Source organism: Prionailurus viverrinus, chromosome C2 (assembly GCF_022837055.1).
Source record: "Prionailurus viverrinus isolate Anna chromosome C2, UM_Priviv_1.0, whole genome shotgun sequence".
Lineage (NCBI taxonomy): Eukaryota > Metazoa > Chordata > Mammalia > Carnivora > Felidae > Prionailurus > Prionailurus viverrinus.
This window is the reverse complement of record NC_062569.1, coordinates 113,097,853-113,119,118: the sequence shown is the minus strand read 5'-3', so window position 1 is coordinate 113,119,118 and position 21,266 is coordinate 113,097,853. Positions and strand designations below refer to the sequence as shown.

The 21,266-nt window shown below is 40.0% G+C and overlaps 2 protein-coding genes and 1 long non-coding RNA gene across 3 annotated transcripts in view; 2 read left to right on the top strand and 1 right to left on the bottom strand.

The window, feature by feature from the left end:
- LOC125174507 (uncharacterized) overlaps positions 1-21,266 on the bottom strand; it is a 77,139-nt gene that overhangs the window by 19,951 nt on the left and 35,922 nt on the right.
- LOC125175451 (uncharacterized) lies at positions 4,186-6,597 on the top strand. The gene is made up of 3 exons (XR_007155815.1): positions 4,186-4,198; positions 5,865-5,869; positions 6,363-6,597. It is a non-coding gene; the product is annotated as an uncharacterized LOC125175451 (long non-coding RNA).
- Positions 16,707-21,266, top strand: part of ST3GAL6 (ST3 beta-galactoside alpha-2,3-sialyltransferase 6) — a 94,358-nt gene continuing 89,798 nt past the window's right edge. Inside the window, exon 1 of the mRNA XM_047876031.1 lies at positions 16,707-16,742. The gene's annotated coding sequence lies outside the window, so the exon portion shown is untranslated. The remainder of the gene's footprint in view (positions 16,743-21,266) is intronic.

Here is a 21,266-nt window from a genome sequence, read left to right as displayed (position 1 = left end):
AAATTTTTTAAAAATTAAAAATAAAAATTTGACTGCATCAAAGTGCAAATGACTTATTAATTGTAATGATTTTTGTATATTTGAATATTTTTTATTTAGACAATAATCTAGACAAGATAGCTCTCTCTCTACCCGTTATGCTTGGATGAGTTCAAAGCAACAGCTGCAAATACAAGAAGAAACAGAGAGAAGAAAAAGAAACAAAGCCAAAAATGCCCCCTTCTTCCACTAAAGATTGAAAGTTTGAAGCAGACTGAGAGGGGAAAGGAATAGCTACTTAGATAAGAGTTTGTAGTTTTAATCTTACACTTGTAGGAATGGGGGTAAAATATTATTAGATCAGACCAAACTTTTATTTCCTAAGAGCAACTGCATGATCTCTGGTACAGTGGGACATTTGTTTATCTTAAATGTCCCAATGAATGAAAACAATTTAAGCTTCATTAAAAAAATTATAACATATTTAATGGTTCTCTGAGATGGCAAGGAAACTAAGATACTCACAAACTCAACACCAATATAAAAGCGGGAAGTGGAAGACAGTATGGAGGGTCCTCAAAAAATTAAAATAGAATGACCATATGATCCAGTAGTTCCTCTACTGGGTATTTACCCAAAGAATACAAAAACACTAATTCAGAAATATATATGCACCTGTATGTTTATTGCAGCATTATTTACAATAGGAAAATTATAGAAACAACCCAAGTGTCTGTCCATTGATAGAGGAATGGATAAAGAAGAGCTGGTATAGGGGTGCCTGGGTGGCTCAGTCGGTTGGGCATCTGACTTCCGCTCAATCTTCCTTCTCACAGCTTGTGAGTCCGAGCCCCTCATCGGGCTCTGTGCTGATGGCTCAGAGCCTGGAGCGTGCTTCGGATTCTGTGTCTCCTCTCTCTGCCCCTCCCCCACTCATGCTCTGTCTCTGTCTCTGTCTCTCTCAAAAATAAATAAACGTTAAAAAAACTTAAAAAGAAGAGGTGGCATATATGCGTATGTATATATGTATACATATAAATTGGACTATTATTCACTCATAAAAAAGAATGAAATCTTGCCATTTGCAACAACATGGATGGATCTAGAGAGTATAATTCTAAGTGAAATAGGTCAGTCAGAGGGGCACCTGGGTGGCTCAGCCAGTTAAGCATCCAACCCTGGCTCAGGTCATGATCTCACAGTTTGTGAGTTCGAGCCCCATGTTGGGTTCTATGCTGACAGCTTGGAGCCTGGAGCTTGCTTCAGATTCTGTGTCTCCCCCTCTCTCTGCTCTTCCCATGCTCATGCTGTCTCTCCCTGTTTCTCAATAATAAATAAACGTTAAAAAAATAGTTCAGAGACAAATACTGTAAGATTTCATTCATGTGGAATTTAAGAAACAAAACAAAGAAGAGACCAACCCAAAAACAGACTCTGAACTATAGAGAACAAACTGGTGGTTACCAGAGCGGAGGTGGAAGGGGGGGTGCGTAAAATAGGTGAAGGCGATTAAGAATACACTTATGATGAACACTGAGTAATGTATACAATTGTTGAATCACTATATTGTACACCTGTACCTAATATGGGACTGTATGTTAACTACACATGAATTAAAATTAAAAAATAAATAAATAAAATGGGAAACCTAAGAGGTAAGCAAGAGCCAAAGCCAACATTTGCCTGAGGGCATCTCAAGTTCCCTGGTGGCTCTGAGTTTCTGATTTCATGACCACCCAATTCTGGTGACAGAAGATAAGGCTCAGAGACCACCAAAGATGAGAGTCTAGTAGGACTACCCCTTCCATATCTGGAACCTTGGTAAGCAAAAAATGCCCCCCAAAGATGTCCTCATCTTAATTCCCTGAACCTGTATGTTGTTACATGGCAATGGGGGACTAAGATTGCAGATGGAATGAGAGTTGCCAATCAGCCAAGTGTAAATTAAGTGGATTATTTTGGAATATCCAGTGGATATAATGTAATCACAATGGCCTTTTAAATGTGGAATAAGGAAGATGGTCAGAGTCACAGAAAGATTTGAAGATTCTATGGTGTTAACTTTGAAGATGGAGGAAAAGACCAGAAGCCAAGGAATATATGCAGCCTCTAAATGCTGGAAAAGGCAAGAAAGTGGATTCTCCCATTCAGCCTCTAGAAGCAATGCCACCCTGATGACACTTTGATTTTAGCCCAGCAAAACTCATTTTAGACCTCTCACATCCAGAACTAATAAGACAATACATCTGTGCTGTCTTTAGCCACAAAGTCCATGATAATTTGTCACAACGGCAATAGAACAGTAATACAGACCCCCAAAGGGATAATATACTTCCAGAACATTTTCAGTACAGGATTGTTAGGGAAGGCTATGGCTATAGAGATAATATAATAATTTCTATAATAAATGTTAAATGAATGTTAAAATGAAACACACAAGCACACTCAACCCACTCAGGAGTTCAACAGAAGCTCTTGCTTATTGAATTGGATTTAATGAAATAAAAGGATTTCTGCCCCTGCAAAGGCAGGGCAAGGTTCATTAACAATTACATTTACTGGCAAAGGAAGAGCTGAGTCACTATGAGCCTGAAACACGAAAATGATTTAAGTCTGCATGAATTCTGCAGAATTCAAATACCATAAATAGAAATAAATGCCCTTGTCTGCAATCGGTTCCTTCCTTGTCTTTCATATGGTTTTATCTTTTGCCCCAAATGGATTTTTGTAAGTGAAGTAAATAATTCAAACTTCATGATATTCAAAACATGAATCATGAGGGTTATTTGGGAAACATTTTACATGTAGGAAATGCAACAGACCCTTAGGTTCACAGAGTAAGAACCCACTAATCCTTCTGTCTCTTGTTCTAAAGTGTTACTGCTTCCTTGTGTGAGGGGTATTCTCATCTTCTTTTAACTCGATGGGCATTTGATATTACAGCGGTGATCTTATAATTTTATATTTTCCTTTCAGAGCTTATGTCTTGTGTTTGAGAACACTTTTGCTAACGAAAATATTTTGTGGTGGTGATGTAGTGACCTCAGAACATTTGAGGCAAAGACAAATTAGTTGGCCAAATGGTAACCAGGTTTAAAAGGACTGAATGTTGGGGAGAAAGGAGTTGAAGATAAGGGTGTAATCAGGAGAACATAACATTGGCTTTACCCAGTGATATGAAACAGCAAATTGTATTCCCTTCTAATGCCCGTACCCTTAACCTCTTCCCCTTGCTATGTACTCAAGAACTAGTACTGAGCACTGGCAGCCTTATATCCTCCCCACAGCTACTCAGGGTAGAATCTGTATATCTATATTTTCCATACGGACATCCCATCAAAACTCAGCTGTTATGATTTTCTCATTCCTCTGCTTCCACTTTTAGCTATTCTTATTAGGTAGTAGCTCATAAAGTAATACATATGTGATATTACATGTAAATGATTCTGGTATTCTTCTTTCTCCCTAGAAGCCAACAATGACTCAGACTGCTGTTTCTTTCCTCCAATAGCCATCTATCCCCCCAGGGAGTGTCTCCTCCATCACTGCCAAGTCAGTTCCTGGAATTGGTTTTGAAAGGTGGCAATGAAGGGAGAACCTGAGAGGTGAGAGGAGAAAGGAGAGAGGTTAAGTTAATCCTCAAAATAAAGAGATAAGAGAATTTTGGAAATGTAGGAGGAAGGAAAGGTGCTAGTGTAGTGTAGGTATAAGATAATCATGGACAAGGGGGAAAAGGTAAGAAAGATGCTGGTGGTGGGAATGTGTTAAAGAAGCAACTTCAATGCATTTATAAAAGCACAACATTTAGATTGTAATCCTGTTTTTATAACTAATAGATATTTGGTCTGGGCTTGTATGAGTAAGACGTTATACACAGACTGGACGATAGGGATCAGAGGTTAAAAGGGTTGGACATGAGCTCATTCTGGTTTGCCCAGGATTTCTCCAATTTTAGCACTAAAATGTTCACATCCTGGAAACTTCTTCACTCTTTGTCAAACTGGGATATTTGGTTACTCTAAGTCATTAGTGACCAATAATGGCTTCACATGTTCTGTTTCCTGAGAGAATAGTAAACTGGTTTTTCCCGAGAGTAGTTGCTGAAGATGAAGAGACAACTATGATGACACTTACCAAGAAAAGGGTAAGAAAGAAGGAAAAAAGGGAGGGGAAAAAGAAAGCTGAAAGGAAGTGTGTGTGTGCAAGTGTGTGTAAGAGAGTGTGTGTATGTGTGAGAATGTGTGTGTGAGAGAGAATGTGAAAGAGAATGTGGGTGAGAGATTGTGTGTTAAAGAGAATGTGTGTGTGTGAGAGAGAGAATGTGTTGTGAGTGTGAAAGAGAATGTAGGTGAGAGACAGTGTGTTAAAGAGAATGTGTGTGTGTGTGTAGAGAGAGAATGTGTGTGTATGAGAGAATGTGCATGTGAGAGAGAGAATGTGTGTGAGAGAGGTAGTGTGTGAGAGAGCTGGTGTATGTGAAAGAGGTGTGTGTGTGAGTGTGCATGTGAGAGAGAATGTGTGTGAGAGAAAATGTGTGTGTGTGTGTGTGTGTGTGTGTGTGTGCGCATGCGTGTGTGTTTATAAGGGAGGACCTGAAGCAATCTTGACCTAATGCAGTAGTTTGCAGCCAGGGGTGATTCCATCCTCCAGGGTTTATCTGGCAATGTCTGGAGATGGTTTTGGTTGCATCGTTGACATCTACTATGAGTAGTGGATGGAATCTAGTGAGTAGATGGTGAACATGCCGCTAAACAACCTGCGCATTGGACAACCCTCCACAAGAAAGAATTCTCCAGCCTCACATGTCAATAGTGATCAGAAAAACATAGAGGAGGAGGGTTGGGGGTGCAGCTTTCCTGTCTGGTTTTCCAGTGTCTAAAATGGTAGTGCTAGTATATAAATAGAGTGCTACAAGAATATGAGCAAAAAAGCAGGAAACAGGTGTCAATGTCTTTTATTCAGATGCCCAGGTTTAGGATAAAATGCTTGACTGTGAAAATAACAATGCTTTTCTCCAAGGTTTTCTGATGTTAGGAAAAGGGGGAGTATCCCACTCTGCTCAGAATCTATAAAACGTAATGTCAAATTGGAATTAAATCGGTAATTAGGAGAGGTGAAGTTGATCTTATGAGTGTTAGAACCAGCTCATTCATTCCCTCAACAAGCGTAATATTCTTTCACACCAGGATTCTTGAAGAAACTGGAGACCCAAAGATGAATATGATACAACTAGGAGACAAAAAAATGTATATAATTATTTAAGATGAGCATCATGCCATGGGAACACAAGAAGAAAGATATTTTCTGGAAGAAAATATCTCAGAAGAGGTAAAATTTCACCTGGGCCTTGAAAAATAAGTAGTAAATAGGAGTAAATAATCCACCAGAGAAGGCAAGAAAAGGACAGTCCAGACCAAGGCAACGGCAAGTGCAAATCATGGGGCTTTAAAGAGTTATGTAGTAGGTCTTTGAACACTCACCTTTGCAGCAAGTAGACTTGTGGAAAAAAGAAAGAAGAGACTGGCTATCTGAAGTTAAGGAAAAGACTACAATGATATCTACAACCCATTCTCTCAAGTCAAACAGCATATACATTGTCCCCACACCCATGATTATTCTCTCCTCTCAGGATCAGCCCACATGTCCCTCCCTCTTTGTTCAAAACCTCTTCTTCAAGGTCCCTCTATACACCCCTCAGGCCAAAGAGATGCTTTTGTCCCTGCACTATGCACAGTTTATACCATTTAATACTCATTTACCCCTTTGTTGTAGTGACTGCATTTCCTTAGTATAAATCTTATAATTGCCCATCTATGTCATGAACTTGTAAACATTTTTTTTTTTTTTAAGTTTATTTATTTTGAGAGAGACAGAGAGCATATGAGCAGGGGTGGTGGGGCAGAGAAAGAGGGAGAGAGAGAATCCCAAGCAGGCTCTGCGCTGTCAGCGTAGGGCCCTAAGCAGGGCTCGAACTCACGTACCATGAGATCATGACCTGAGAGAGTCGGATATTCAACCAGCTGAGCCACCCAGGTGTCCCAACATCGTGAACTTTTTAAAGAGATGGACCAAATCCATATGGCTTGGTTCCCCCAAGGATTAGATTACCACAGTCCTTGGCAATCATATATACAGAATAAATGTTGGTGAAATAATATTATTAAAATAAAATACTATTGGATGTGAACAAAACTGAAAAGGAAACTTAAGTATGAAACATTTAATTTAGTGCTCTGCTAAAGGTTATTTTTCAGGGGAGAAAGAAAGCATTCTTCTAAACTTATGATTAGTAAATATTATGTATTTCATACATGGCCCATCTTGGTCACTCAATAAATATTTTTCTAATAAATAAAACATCAAATAAGATGTTCAAAATTGAGTTGATGTTACTGGTTAAATTTCTTCTAATGGGTCATGTTGCTTTTTACATCAGCATTCTATCCCTGTGCTTCGGCTTTCAATGCATGAAAGAAATAATCAATTGCCCTGATACACTCTCACATGCCCCCAAAAGTATGACTATGTTTGTACAGAGCTCCATTCTTTTGAGATAGGCAGATGGAGTTCACACTGGCTGACACAGTACCACATTCAATGGAAGCTTTGTAGTGGGCAGAGGTGGGTGGGGTGTGAGAGTCAGTCCTCTTTGAGAAAAACGAGCCAATATATTGGACTTAACTTGGGCTTTTTGGTCCTGGCTAAGCCTTCAATAGGTTTAACCAGAATTATCAATAGACAAGAATTTTAGAATCATGAAAACTTCAAGCTAGAAGGAAGCTCACAATATCATTTTGTCTAATCCCCTGACTCCTGGACATAATGTTGCATCATTCTTGTTTTATTTATTTACATATTTATTTACTGATGAAGCATTTAGAGTTCAAATTACTTTCCCAAAGTCACTTGCAAAAAATGAGCTTTACTAGCAGTCCCTGGGTGGCTCAGTAGGTTAAGGATCTGACTCTTGATCTCGGCTCACGTTGTGGTTTTAGGGTCATGAGTTCAGGCCCTGAGTTGGGCCCTGCATTGGACTCTGTGCTGGTTGTGAAGCCTATTTCAGAAAAAAAAACAAAAAATGAAAGTGAGCTTTACTAAAGAATATGAAAATTTCCCAACTAGCCACTCCATTTGAAGTTAAGACTGATACATTATTTATACTTTTAATACTTACCATATTAGAAAACTGAGAAAAATTTAAATATTTGCATTTATTTATTTACTCATTTAAAACAACAAAAATAAGCCCGCTGCATGTTATCATAATGTAAAACTACGAAAAATAATTATCCTTTCCAAAACAAACAAACAAAAGGCCATGATATGAGCAACATTGTTTTATATACTTGCAAATCTCTTTAATATTTAGCTTAACAGGCAGCTAGATTCTCATCTTTCCATGCATTCAATCTGTTGCTGTATATTGTTTTGGTTGAAATAAATGAAGAAACTCCAGCCTCATACAGATGAGTAATTGAGAATGAAAGAGGCATTTTAATATGCTTTTCAGATAATTGAGGATATTATTCTCTACTACTACACCAAAACTTGATATTGTCAAACTCTGAGAGGAGAGTTCACTTTTCTAAGCGTCAGGGCTGTTGTGAGAATTACATCAGATGATGTTTTAAAGAGCTTAGGACAGGGGTGCCTGAGTGGCTCAGTCGGTTAAGTGGCCGACTTCGGCTCAGGTCATGATCTCGCGGGTCTGTGAGTTCGAGCCCCACGTCGGGCTCTGTGAGGACAGCTCAGAGCCTGGAGCCTGTTTCTGATTCTGTGTCTTCCTCTCTCTGATCCTCCCCTGTTCATGCTCTGTCTCTCCCTGTCTCAAAAATAAATAAAACGTTAAAAAAATAAATAAATAAAAGAGCTTAGGACATATGTCTGCTACATATGTATGTGTGTCTGGTTGTGTATATATATATCATATGGCTTATAAGGTAGAACTTAAATAATTAAATCAATCCCACAAAGGAATTTCTATCATCTCATATATATTTGGAGCTAACTGGAACTTATAAAGGGAGTTGGTTTCTTGTGCATCTACAAATAACATACACACACATACAAACATATATACATATATACATGTATGTATATATGTATATATGTTTACACACACACATACATATAAGGGGTTACTGAAATACAAGATGGGGACAAAAAGACCCCAAAATATGCATTACAACACATATGGATTCAATTGATCATTTTAGGTTCCATATTGTACCTATTCTTTATTTTTCTTTCCTGGTCCAGAATTCTTGTTCAGACTTGCTTGTTCTTTTACGAGTTATTTTATATACATATAAAAGAACCAAACTGCAAAATACAGGGAATGCTCTCTTTTCAGAACCAGCCCTTAAGCACTGGTTAAATGCCAAAACTTAAACGTTCTTAGCATTAATATGGAAGTGCATATATATATATATGCATATAGTGTATATATATATATATATATATGCACTTATACATATTTATAAATAAATATATATATAAAATTTATATATCTATAAAGAGACACACAGACATCCCAGTTATAAAAGGTGGTCTCTTTGCTTTGAACTGAGATACGTTGGTTAAAACACTTCGGTTGTTAAAGTTTACCTGCTTTCACAATACAAAGATTATCTGGGCCTCCAGTGGGTAGGATGATCAGATAACTGGTCACAGGCCAAAACTGGATGGCTAGGGAATGACTGTTTATTGTAGCTACTGGCTCAGAGAACAGTGCCTGGCATGTAACTATAAGAGCAAAGGCATCTTGTTCCAGGAGCCAGCTAGTACGGAGCACGGTAGGAATTTGGAGTCAGGCCTGGCTGACCCCAAAGCCATGACCCTTTTACTCTTACTCTTCACTGTCTCTGGAAAGCGGGAGGCAGTGCGTGAGTGGTTCCTTCTTACATGTCATCCTGCCCCCATTCTTTATCTCACAAATTATAGGATCTGAAACCTATTCATTCCCCTTCACACTACAATAATGAGCACTGAATTTGCTGCTTGACCACAACTACAGAAGGGAGGTAGGGCTAAAAAGAAATCCTCCTCCAAAAGGAATTTCCATCATCTCCTATACATTTGGAACTAACTGGAGCTTAGAAAGGCAGGTGTCTTCTTGTACATCTACAAATAACCTTGACCCTGGTAAACAATTTTCTGAAAGTGATTCTTCTGGTGTCCATCCCACAGTGAGTGGTTTTGTTTGGTCAAGTGTTGGTTTCTGGGTAGTTAGTTTAGGATGGGATGAAAGGTTTTATAGTTAAGGGGGTTGGGGGTGGACACCACTACCTTCCTCTCTCCTCAGGCCCATGAGACCAGTGGGAAGGGGTGAGCTTGCTGGTTCCTGGCAGCACTTTTCAGTCTGTATGGACTGTAGAAGGGGCTTTGAGTCAATCCATGATTCCCCAGTCCTGACCTCCCCTCTGCCAAACTCTCCCCAACTAACTCATTAACTTTCCCAGGGGTTTTCCTTTTTTTTTTTTTTTTTTTCCCATTTGATTTACCCAAGGGTTAGGCTTGCTCTTAGGGTGGGAAAGACTTTAAACAATTTGCATTTGAAAAGAGGAAGTGGAAAGAAGAAAAGAAAAACCAGGAGAGGCAAAGCCAGCTGTTTCCCACAAAGCTTTGACAGCTGCACAGCTGTTCACTGTCCTTTTGCCCCGGTGGAAACTGGTTTCCACCCTAGCCCTCTCTGCTGCTTTTGTGTCTCCCTGGCCTATCCAGATAGCTGTAACCTTGTCCCATCATTTCTCTTAGAAGGTTAAGATTCTGAGCTGCATTATGTGAGCTCTGGGACAAGTGGGTCAGTTCTTCACTGTTACCTCCGCGGCTATCGTTTTCCTACAATAACAATAACCATCTATGGCACTGTACAAATACTACCTCCTCATTCCATCCTCACAGTTACCCAGTGAGGAAGAGTGTATTATTACCTTCACGTTACAGATGAAGAAAGTGGCACTTAGCCATGTGTCCAAGTCATCTGACTCTAAGGCCTGTTCTCTAGACCGAGGATTCCAAAATGTCTTCCTGTCAGTTGCATGCTTGTAAAGAACAGATGTCCAGGCAGCCAACTCAGAGATCTTGACTGAGCAAATGTGGAGTGGGGCCCCAATCTATTTTTAAGACACGTCTGTGGTGAAGGCTGGATTTAAATCTTCCTGGTGCTGCTCTACATCTTTATAGATGCTGCTTGGCACAGCCCAGGCGCATTTCTTAGCTCTGATTAATCACTCCTTCCTCTGGGTTCTCAGAGCACCCTGTTCTCACTGCTAGTACAACAGGAAACAAACACACTGTGTTAAAATTAGCTGGTGCTGTGTCCGTCTCGCTGACAAGTTGGGAAGTTACTTGATTTCCAGGATCCTGTTTCTCTTTCACTTCCTCTTCCTGGATTGCTCTATCCATTGATCTTTACACAGCTTGGTTCTCCTTACTATTTGGGCCTCCACTTAAAAGTTCCCTCCTCAGAGAAACCTTTTCTGAGGACCTGCCGAATTAATTAAGAAGCCCATCACTCATTCACTGTCATGTCACCCGATTTCATGATGTAGCAAAAAGTACAGGGCTTCCCACAGTAGGTGCTCAATTAGAACCCAATTACCCAAAGGCAGATTAAGCACATTCTTAGGGCACCAGAAAAACAGAGGTACCAAACATTTTTTAAACAGGTTGGCATATAGTTTTTCATTTTTTTTAACTTTTATTTATTTTTGAGAGACAGAGTGAGAGTAGGGGGGAGGGGCAGAGACAGAGGGAGACACAGAATCCGAAGCAGGCTCCAGGCTCCGAGCTGTCAGCACAGAGCCCAACATGGGGCTTGAACTCATGAACTGTGAGATCGTGACTTGGGCTAAAGTCAGACACTTAACCGACTGAGCCACCCGGGTGTCCCCCCCACCTTTAAAAAAAATTTTTTTTTTTTTAACCATGGAAGGCATGTGAAAATAAAATTAGGATCTTGATGGCCTACCTTCCACTTACATTATGGCCAAGTATTATTTTTATATAGAGTTATATATTGATAATGGGCTTCAAAACATTTGGGGGCTTTGAGTCTCTAAAGCTTTTAATCTGGAATCTATGTTAATATGTCTATTAACATCTTTGCTTTCTAAAAACATTTTGAAAACCAATTGGGCAGGTATTATTACCTAGTTCCATCTTGAAGTGGTAAAAATAAATAAATAAAAAGCACAATAAAGAGGAGATGGAGTCAGATTTCACAGGCTAAGGGCTGAGCAAGACTTCTCCCCCCACCCCCATTGCACACACCAATCACAGGTCCAGCTTGGTCATCTGTGCTTCTGACCTACTGGCTATAGACTGGATGTTCCAATGACCCCCTCTTTGGGTTCCATTAATTAGCTAGAGCAGCTCATGGAACTCAGAGAAACATTTTACTTAGTAGATTACGAGCTTGTTCCAAAGGCTATAATTCAGGAACAGACAGACAGAAGAGATATGATGAGGGAGCATGAAGCAAACTGGGAGCAAAGTGCAGGCAGGCTAACAGCAACCCCCCCACCCCACTCAAGCTGGGACATGTACAATATTCCTTGGACACTCCAGGTTACCAAGAACAGGAAAGGACAAAAAAACACAAATGGTTAAACTGATAAGAGTCTCCACCAGTTTACCAGAAAAAGGCAATCCCATCATGGCCAAAAATCCAGGAACTCCCTACAGTCTTAATGTTAATGCTTTACTAGAGGGAACAACCTTGGCTTGACATTAGCTAGGCCTCCAGTAAGTCTTTAGCTTGTGAAAGTCTCTTTGGAAACTCCCTCTCGCCCAACTCCATAAAATGGTCATTCCCACACTTACAGTGCAGCTCTTCCTGCCCACGGTTCCTGTCCCCATGCTTTAATAAAATCACCTTTTTGCACCAAAGACGTCTCCAAGAATTCATCCTTGACAGTGGGCTCCAGAACCCACAAACTCCCCATCACCCCAAAACTTCATCAAATGCATAGACCAGAGTATGGGAGAAGAGTGTGGAGCTTCCAAGTCCAAATATACTCCCCTTCCAAATCTCCTTCACCAACCTGGAAGGTCTCTTACAACCCCATCCTTTGGGGATTTATGGAGGCTTCCTCACATAGGCACGATTGATTAAATCATTGGCCATTGGTGACTGAACTCAATTTCCAGCCCCTCCCCACTCCTCAGAGGTCTGAAAATTCCAACCCTCTAATCACGTGGTTGGTTCCCCTGGCAACCAGCCCCCTCCTCAAGTTCAGTCCTAAAGCTACCTCATTAATATAACAAAAGACACCTTTGTCACTCTCAACACTTAGGAAATTCCAAGGGTTTTAGGACCTCAGTTCCAGAAATGGGACTTAGACCCAATATATACAAGTATTCCCACTTTTTGAAAGTTTGAGTTAAGGTACTTCATTTTTGCGAAAGAGCTATGTACCTGAGTAGCTGTTTTTGCCAACAGAACACAATCTGAAGAGGACTTTCACTTTCATAAAAGTGAAAATAGCGTATAGTGTTTGTTTTGCATGGAGCCATTACAGAGGCAGCATATGCTGAACAGTGAGAGGGGCACCTCCGGTTCCTTCCCCAGGAACCACATTCAGCATCTCAGCATGAAGCCACCACAGCTCTGAACAGTGTCTGTGAACATCTGTGCTTTCTCGAAATTTATTTTGGGCACCTGCTAACATGATATGTCCTAAGGTATCTGAAAAGCGTAAGAGAGGTTATTTTTAGGGTTTGGGGACAGTCAAAAAATTTTTCCATATAAATTTCGGCTTATAAAAGCTTTCATAGGAGAGTTCTTCCTTCAGATAGTGGGGGAAACCTGCATTTCTTATAAATCACAATACTACACCAGTCAGCGAGGGCCCAAATGCCAAGGTATCCACAATATAGAAAATAAGAAAATATGAGTTATGTACTTTAGTCCTATAAACCCTATAAAGGTGACTGAAACATAGCTGCAGACTTGTGGAAACCACTGCCTTCTAACTGGAAGAGGGTCTGTTAGAAGTGGAAACACTTGGTCTTTTCATGGACTCAGACATTATAATTAAAGTTTGACTCGACTGACATTCTTCCTTAGACTTGGGGACGACACATCACCTTTTCCCGCTCTGTCCAGTTTTTAAAGAAAGGTTTCTTACAAATGTGTTGTCCTTTATTGATATTCTCAATAAACGTTGGCAAGGATGTGGCTTGGAATGAAACTACTTCTTTTTCAGATATAAAGACAGACATAGGTCCTGTAAAATCTACAGAGAGAAGCAGTGTGAGGAGAGAAAAGCATGTCACTGTGATCTCTGAGGAGCTGTCCCTCTCCAGAACCTAAAGTGGGCCAGAAAACTGTTTCAACTCATCCTGATTCAAAAGGAGGATGAGATGCAGGGGGCAGAAGAGAAAAGGAAGTGAGGAGCCTAAGAAGACCATAAGGGTATTAAGGGGATGTGTTCCAAAAAGGACGCTTAGCAGAAATCAGAGACGGCTCTCTCTTCCACACAAGGGAAGAACATTTATTAAATAATTTTGTGCTGCAGCCTCTATTAATTGCTTGCTAACATATTTTCCCACCTATCTCTTGATTCAGTTTTTGTAAAAGCAGATGAATCGATTTATCAATATACAGTGAGTTTAGTTCAGTGCTTATAAATTTTGGTATCGCAGAATTACAGCTATTTTAGGATTCAGAAAATTAATCTTTTGCCTATGCAGGAATTCCAGAAAGGAGTTAGTTAATGCAGGCAACCTATTCGATTACTAGACACCCTCTAGTGTTAACTGTAATTGGCTGGGTAGGTACGTAGCATGTTAATGAAATGGGTTGATCCAAAAGATAAAGTTGAGGATATGCAGAGAATAAAAATGAACCCAAAAATGTGTCTAACGGAATCTCCTACCTGAAAAGCAGGTCAGAATATCTTCATTCAAAATCCATTCTCAAAGCCAGTATTGTGATAACACCAATAGAGAGGCTGTAGTTACTTTCTGCTGGGAGTCTGGTTGGTCAAGGTTCTGTGCTGCTAGTTGCATAGGCAGGGTGCTTTCGGGGCAGTAAGAAGGAAAAATGTGACTGGCTTTAACACTGAGTATATTTTAATATATTACATGGATATAATAAATGACATACTATATGATGACTCCAGGGTCAGATAATTTAGTAGCTCATCCAGCTCATCAGGGATCCAGGCCCTTTCTGTCTTCTTGCTCCGCCTGCCTCAGATGTTAGCCTTGACCTCAAATGTGTTCTCTATGACTTCGAGATGGATGCCCCATCTCCAGGCATCACCTCTTCACACAAAGATGTCTCACACCTGGAACAGGGAAAGAGAGCACTTACTTCCCTCCTGTATCTTTTGAAGAGATGAAGGCTTTTCCAAAGGCCTTTCTCTCCTATCTCATTGGCAAGAATTGGGTCCCACATGCTCATTGCCGATCTAAATAATGACAAAGGCCATGGTTACCATGCTTGGCTCAGACCAATCCTGCTTTACACCCTTGTGGCTGGGCAGAAGCCCAGCCTCCCTTAAAGTTTATGGCCCACTGGTCCTGAAAATGCTTGGGTTTCAATTGACAAGGGGAAAGAAGAAAATGGATGTACAACAGACCACCCCATAAAGAAGGCAGTATATTTGGAGACAGAGAAGGGATCGTAGCATCCTCAAAAAAAAAAAAAAAAAAAAAAAAAAAGGAACTCCTTATTATTCACAAGTTCTTTCAAATACTGACATCAATGTTTTTGCCATTTCCACTTGGGCTTGGATATTTTTTCTGGATAGAAGTAAAATAAGTCTAATCTCTTTTGTTGTGCCAACTGCCCAAGGATGGTATTGAAATACAGTTCTCATGTAACTCCTAAGCCTTTTCCTCCCCCAGCTAAATTCCTCCAGTCTCCTCAGCCATTCCTCATGGTTTCTAAATCCTTCACTATGTCTTCTCACTGCACATCCCTCATTTCTCCCCCAAAAGAAACTGAACTTTTAAGATCTAGCTTTGGAAAGCCCTTATATACTCCGTGATCTCTATTTTCTGTTCCCTCACTCTCCACCTCAAAGCTAACATTTATAGAACCCTATATGCCAGCCAGTGGGCCAAAGGGGTTACCTAGAATCTCACCAAATCATCGTCGGAACCCTATGGGACCGTTCTATCTTAATTTCATAAGTGACAAAATTGAGGCACAGAGAAATTAAGTAATTTGCTTACATCACACAGTGTATAAATGGTAAGGCCAAGATTCAAAATCAGATGATCAGACTTTGGAGTCTTGCCTCATAAGCACCACACTCTACAGACTTATCTGCTCTTATCTGTATCCCCAGAACACTCCTTGTCCAGTGCCTGACACATAGTAAACACAAATACTTGGTGAGTGAATGAGTGATTCGTGGTTCTTCTCTTGTATATAACACCATCTATTAATTTCTTCCTGAAAATACAATTCCCCACATTGAAAACACTACAAGTGTTTTTGACCAGAAAAACTAAATGGTATATGTGGAAAGTCAAATAATGCCTGCCAAAAGATGTATACATCCTAATCCCATAAATCTGTGAAAGTGCTACTTTAAATGGCAAAAGAAATTTTACAGACACGATTAAGTTAAGGGTCGTCACATGGGGAGATTATCCAGGTGGGTCCAATGTCACAAGGTCCCTAGAAGAGGGAGGCAGAAGGGTCAGAGTCAGAACAGGCGATCGGTTGAGAGAGGCAGGGGTCACAGTCAAAGACATGTGAGGATCCTACCCTGCAAACCTTGAAAATGGTGGAAGAGCTGTAAGCCAAGGAGGGTGAGTGGCCTCTAGAAGCTGGAAAAGGCAGGGAAACAAATTGTGCCCGCCCCTCCTCTGGAAGGAACCCAGCCTTGCTCATGTTGATTTCAGACTTGTGATCTCCAGCTGTAAATATTTATCCCTCCTCCATCTCAAGAAGGTAACTAAGTTTTGGTGTTTGGTTGGCTCAGTGACTTTTCTGTTACAGGGTAAGAAACAAGTTAACAGATCTCTAGAACATCTCTGCTGGTGCTGCTTTTGTTTTCAAAAGACTGACAGGCAGAGGTGTGGAATCCAATGTTGTCTTTTGTTCCAGTGGGGTGAAGGGTGGGCAGGCAGGCTGCTCTACGGAAAAGAAGCCTAAAACAAGTTTGGGAGATTTGCTCAAGACTGAGAAGTAAAAAAGCGAGTTGTGGGTCCTTAGGATATTACTCTAAGAGAGCCGCTCCAGGTGATGGGGGTGATAGGGTGACTCAGGGAATGCAGGTCTGGAGTAAGTGAAATAAACACTATGCAAGAGGGAAACACAAAGGAAATCAAGATGAATTACTAAAATATAACTCCAGGAAAGCAAACATTTTTGCCTGTTTCCCCACTGGCAAACTACTCCTAGCACCTGCAACAGTTCCTGGCAGATAGCAAGCAGTATGCATTTAATGACTGAATGTGGAGTGTGCTAATGACATGAAGGATGGAAGTTCAGGTGAGATGGAGAGAAAGAAGGACAGATCAAAGATAATTCTAAGGTTTTAAACGTGGAAAGGTGGGAGGAAAGCATTATCAGTAATAAAAATGAGTAAGTGAAAAGAAAAAGCTGGTCAGGGTAGAAGACTTAAAATTTGGCTTTGGATTTGTTGACTCTGCTTTTTGTGCAATTCTTTGCATACAGCACGTGCTGATAAATACATGTGGAACTGAATGCTCAGTGAGCAGCAGGACGTACAAAGACTAAGAATTAAGAAAGTAGAGCTCGCAAGAGAAGACTCCCAAGTCCCTCTATGGAAATGGTGAGTGAATCCTTGAGAGATCTCAGATACAGGATAAGCGTGGGGGGCGGGGGGGGGGGGGGCGCTGAACAGCAAGGGATATGCACATTTTCTGAAATCATGTACAAATGAACTTATTACTCACCTCAGTTAAAGAAAATTTAGGGACAACTTCCAGGTATTTAGTATTGGAGTTTTATTGTTTTCAAGTGTATGGATTAACATTTTGTATGACAGATTCTCAGCCGCAGGACTCTTAACTCTAAAGGGCCCAGGAAAATTGAACTGTATTCAGCTTTTTAATCTATAGCCAGTAAAAAAAGTTTTATCAATTATACAAAATTTTGTGAATCCAGAGTCTAGGACTTCGTTGACTTAGTTAAAATACATTTATTTATCACTGATAAGCACGGAGACATACAGTTAAGTCCTGCCTATTCCCATCTCTCTCTTTAAGCAAAAACAAAATTGTTTCTCTTTAGTCCCTTAGGCAGAGCTTCAGAGGCTCTGAATTTTATGCGATAAATACTCAATTTTATGTGATAATACTAAATGATGATAGAGATTAAAATTATTTGTATTTGTTAATTATTTGTTATTTGTTTTTTGTATTTACCACTTTTGAAGCACTGAAGAGAGCTGCTCAGATGGTCAGGATATCACCATGTGGTTAATATACTTGTAATAGTTAACAGTCATGTGCAGGATTTGGAAAAACTGCTTCCAATATGGCCCCTGAGTGCAAGAAAGTAAATTTGGAAGCTTACCAGAAGATTCAGTAAAAACGAAAATTGTAAACATTGTAAAATGAAAACCGATTCCTAGTCTAACCCATTAGGGAACAGTGGTCAGTTTCAATCCTTCATTTTACTTCTACTTCAGATGTTCATGGCGGTTCCTATCTCTACAGCTCTTTATTATTGATATCGGTTCTCTTGTATTCATAATGTCCTATAGTGTAATAAACGGTTCTGATGTGGAATAGAAATGAAGAATTGAAGTGTTGCATTTGCATGCTCCTGGGGAGCTGCCGCACATGTTTCCCTTGTGATGACCCTGATGCCATTATGGTTAGTGCTTCTGCTAACGTAATTACATTAAAATGGGATCTATCCCAAAGTGAGCTCAGGTGTGAAAGTGAGCAGACTCAGCCAGGAAGAATGATTACTGGGGTCCTGAAGAAATATTTCCATAATCTACAGTCTGCACATCCCTGGAGAAGACATTCTGGTTTGGGGGAACAGGAACTGGAACAATGGGAACTGGAAATGTTGGCCATACCATTGCAGCCACCATCTTGATACCCGTATACAAAAAGCCAACTAAAGTTTCCCAGGATTCCCATTCAATTGACCAGGTTCTAAGTGTTTTTGTGAAACGTCATACTCGCATAACCGTCATTAATTCTCTCACATCCTTCATCTCTTGACTAGAAAGGCACTATGTCATGGGTATGAAAAGAGAGCCTTGGAGTTTAACCTGGATGCAAATTCTAGGTGTGACACATACAAGTTCCGGTCCTTGGGCCAATTAGGTAATTTCACTGAGTCCTCAATTCATCATCTGGAAAATGGGGATAATGATATTCAGCTCACAGGGCTGCTGTGTGTGTGGTAAACAATATAACCTATAAAATCACCTAGCATCTGGCAGGAGTACAATTAATACGAGCTCACATTTGAGTATATCGAGTGGCCTCCACCTTGCCTTCTTTTCTGCCATTTCACACTTGGTGCCTCTCTATCTCCAGGTGTAATGACAGGAAGTTTGGAGAGGTTCCTAGGTGGTTCCATAGGCAGTGGTTCCTAGTGGACTCTCCAGAAGCAACTTTGTATCCCAGCAGTATCTCTCTGCTTGACAAGTCACTGTCTTATAATATCCTTTGGTGATGCATCCCCTGTAAGTCTGGGAGTAGATGAATTTCTTTAACGCTGAGGTTAAGAATAACAGAAACCAAAATAACTGTCACTATCAAGATTTTGATGAAAATGGCACACAATCACCCCTGTATATCAAAGCTTTTGTGATTACTTCTCAGAAAAACCACTGCACCCTGCCCCAGGGTCCCCAAGAAGTAAAGCTCAATTTGTTATGTCTCTAAGAGACTGCATGCAAAAATTCCTAAATTGTAAAATGTTTTGAAAATTCTCACTTTTTTCAGTTAAAAATAAATAGTGAAAATCAAACATCCCGAACTGTATAATTTAGAAAGAAAAGTCCTCCATGAATGTACTCTCTAGATGCAGCTGACATTCACAGCTTGTGTGTATTCCTCCAGATACTGTGTGTACTAACATCTGCTGCATTATAACTATCATTATTTCTATTTAAAAAAATATTAAACAACATCAGAATCCTACTGGGCAATCTGTTTTGTAATATGATGTTTAAATTTAATGGTATTGTGGACATTATTCCAAGTCATTAGATAGAAGACTAGTTCATTCTTTTAGTGACAACATAAAATTCTATGGTATACGTGTACCCTACAATTCCAGTCCCTTACTAAAGGCTATTTGAGTCATTCCAGGGTCTCCATTTATAAGCAATATCTAATAGGCAATTCTTTTTTTTTTAAATTTTTTTAACGTTTTATTTATTTTTGAGATAGAGACAGAGCATGAACAGGGGAGGGGCAGAGAGAGAGGGAGACAGAGAATCGGAAGCAGGCTCCAGGCTCTGAGCCATCAGCCCGGAGCCTGACGCGGGGCTCGAACTCACGGACCGTGAGATTGTGACCTGAGCTGAAGTCGGACGCTTAACCGACTGAGCCACCCAGGCGCCCCTAATAGGCAATTCTTATACACAACTTTATATAACTGTGCAAGGATATCTGTAACAAAAGTTTCTCTTGGTGGGATTTCTGTATTAGAGTATATAAATGTTTAAAATTACAAGTGTTTATGCTAAAATATCCTCCAAAAAGGGGTCACCGATTTGTACTCCCACCAATAGCACAGGAAAGTGCCTGTATCTCCACCCTGTTTTAATACTCATAATTTTTCCCAATAAGTGCAAATTATACCTAAGTTTAAATTCAAACAGTGAAGTCAAGACTCCCCAAAATATACTAGAATGTAAGCTGCATAGGAACAGGAATTCGTATGTTTCCTTTACTGCTCTACACCTGCTTAGCTTAGTGCCTGGCGCATAGGAGACACATTTTGTTTAATGAATATATGTTTTATTTTTCCCTTCAGAGTGCTGCTTGTCCTTGTAGTTGCCTATTTTTCTATTAAATTCTTGGGTTTTTTTCCCCCATGAGTTCTTGGTAAAATAAGAAAATTAACCATTCTCTATGTGTTGCAAATAATTTTACTCAGATTGTGTTTTTATTTCTCAATATATCTTGCCACTCAGAAGTTCTACATTTTAATGAAATCACACATATGAACCTTTTTTTTTTTTCATGCTTCCGATATGCCTAGTTTTTTCTTTTCTTTCCCCACTGCAAAATAAAAACACGATTCCATAGGTTTTCATCTTGTCCCTTCAATGTGGCTGTGAGGGTTTTATTTTATTTTGTTTTCACCTGATGCTTCTATTTAGTCTCTACTGATTGGGGAAAAATGTATTGCATAGAATATAGAGTGTACACAGGCAGGGAATCACCAAGGTAGAGAGTTCCAATTTGTGCCTAAACACTGATGCATTTTTATTTCAGGATTTTAATCTCTCTTCCCACACACATGCTAACTTTGTTAGCATCTTTAAAAAAAAATTACAAATGTTATTTATGTACATTGTAAAAAGTTCAAATTATCAGAAATATTTAGAATCAAAAGCAAAAACCTTCCTTTACTTTCTCTCTATAATTCCATTCTCTAGATGAAATCTCTGTCAACACTCCCTACGGATTCACAAATACATACACACATATGAGTGGTTCTTTCTCTGCTTGATATTAATAAATAACCGCATCTATGATATGCTACACATATATTCAGTATATGTTTTTGTAATGCCCCGATTTCGAATCTGAGAGACCACCAAGGAACCGATACTGATGCAAAGGCACGAGGGTTTATTTGCAAGCTCGAGCTTGGGCCCAAGTATACCCGACACAGCGGAGCAGGGATTTGGACCCCTAGGTTAAGAGGCATAGCAGTTTTATAGGGGCCAGTGGCCAATGAGATTGTAACACACACAGAAAGTTGCATAGTCATGTCAGTCCACACGCAGGTGGCCAATTGAATTACAATTTACCCTATAGTAACTGTTTGAACTAGCCTATCACTCTGGTCAGAATTGGCGCGCAAGTTTGGCGGGCAAAAGGCGGGGTTTACGTTCTTTGGCGGTTAGGGGTTCCACCTTCCTAAATGAGCCGGTTTCCAGTAAGGGTGTGCTCAGCGGCTTGACTAGGGTGGGGGAGTGTCTTAAGCAATAAGTAGGTCATGTGGGGGTTATACATGAGATGGTGGGTATAGCACAAAATGGAGTTAGTCTTGCTCTGCTTGTCCAGGGGTACGGGATTTTTGTTAAATTCCTTGGGTCCCACAGTTTTCTGAATGTAGAACTTCTAAAGCCAACGTACTGTAGCCGTTA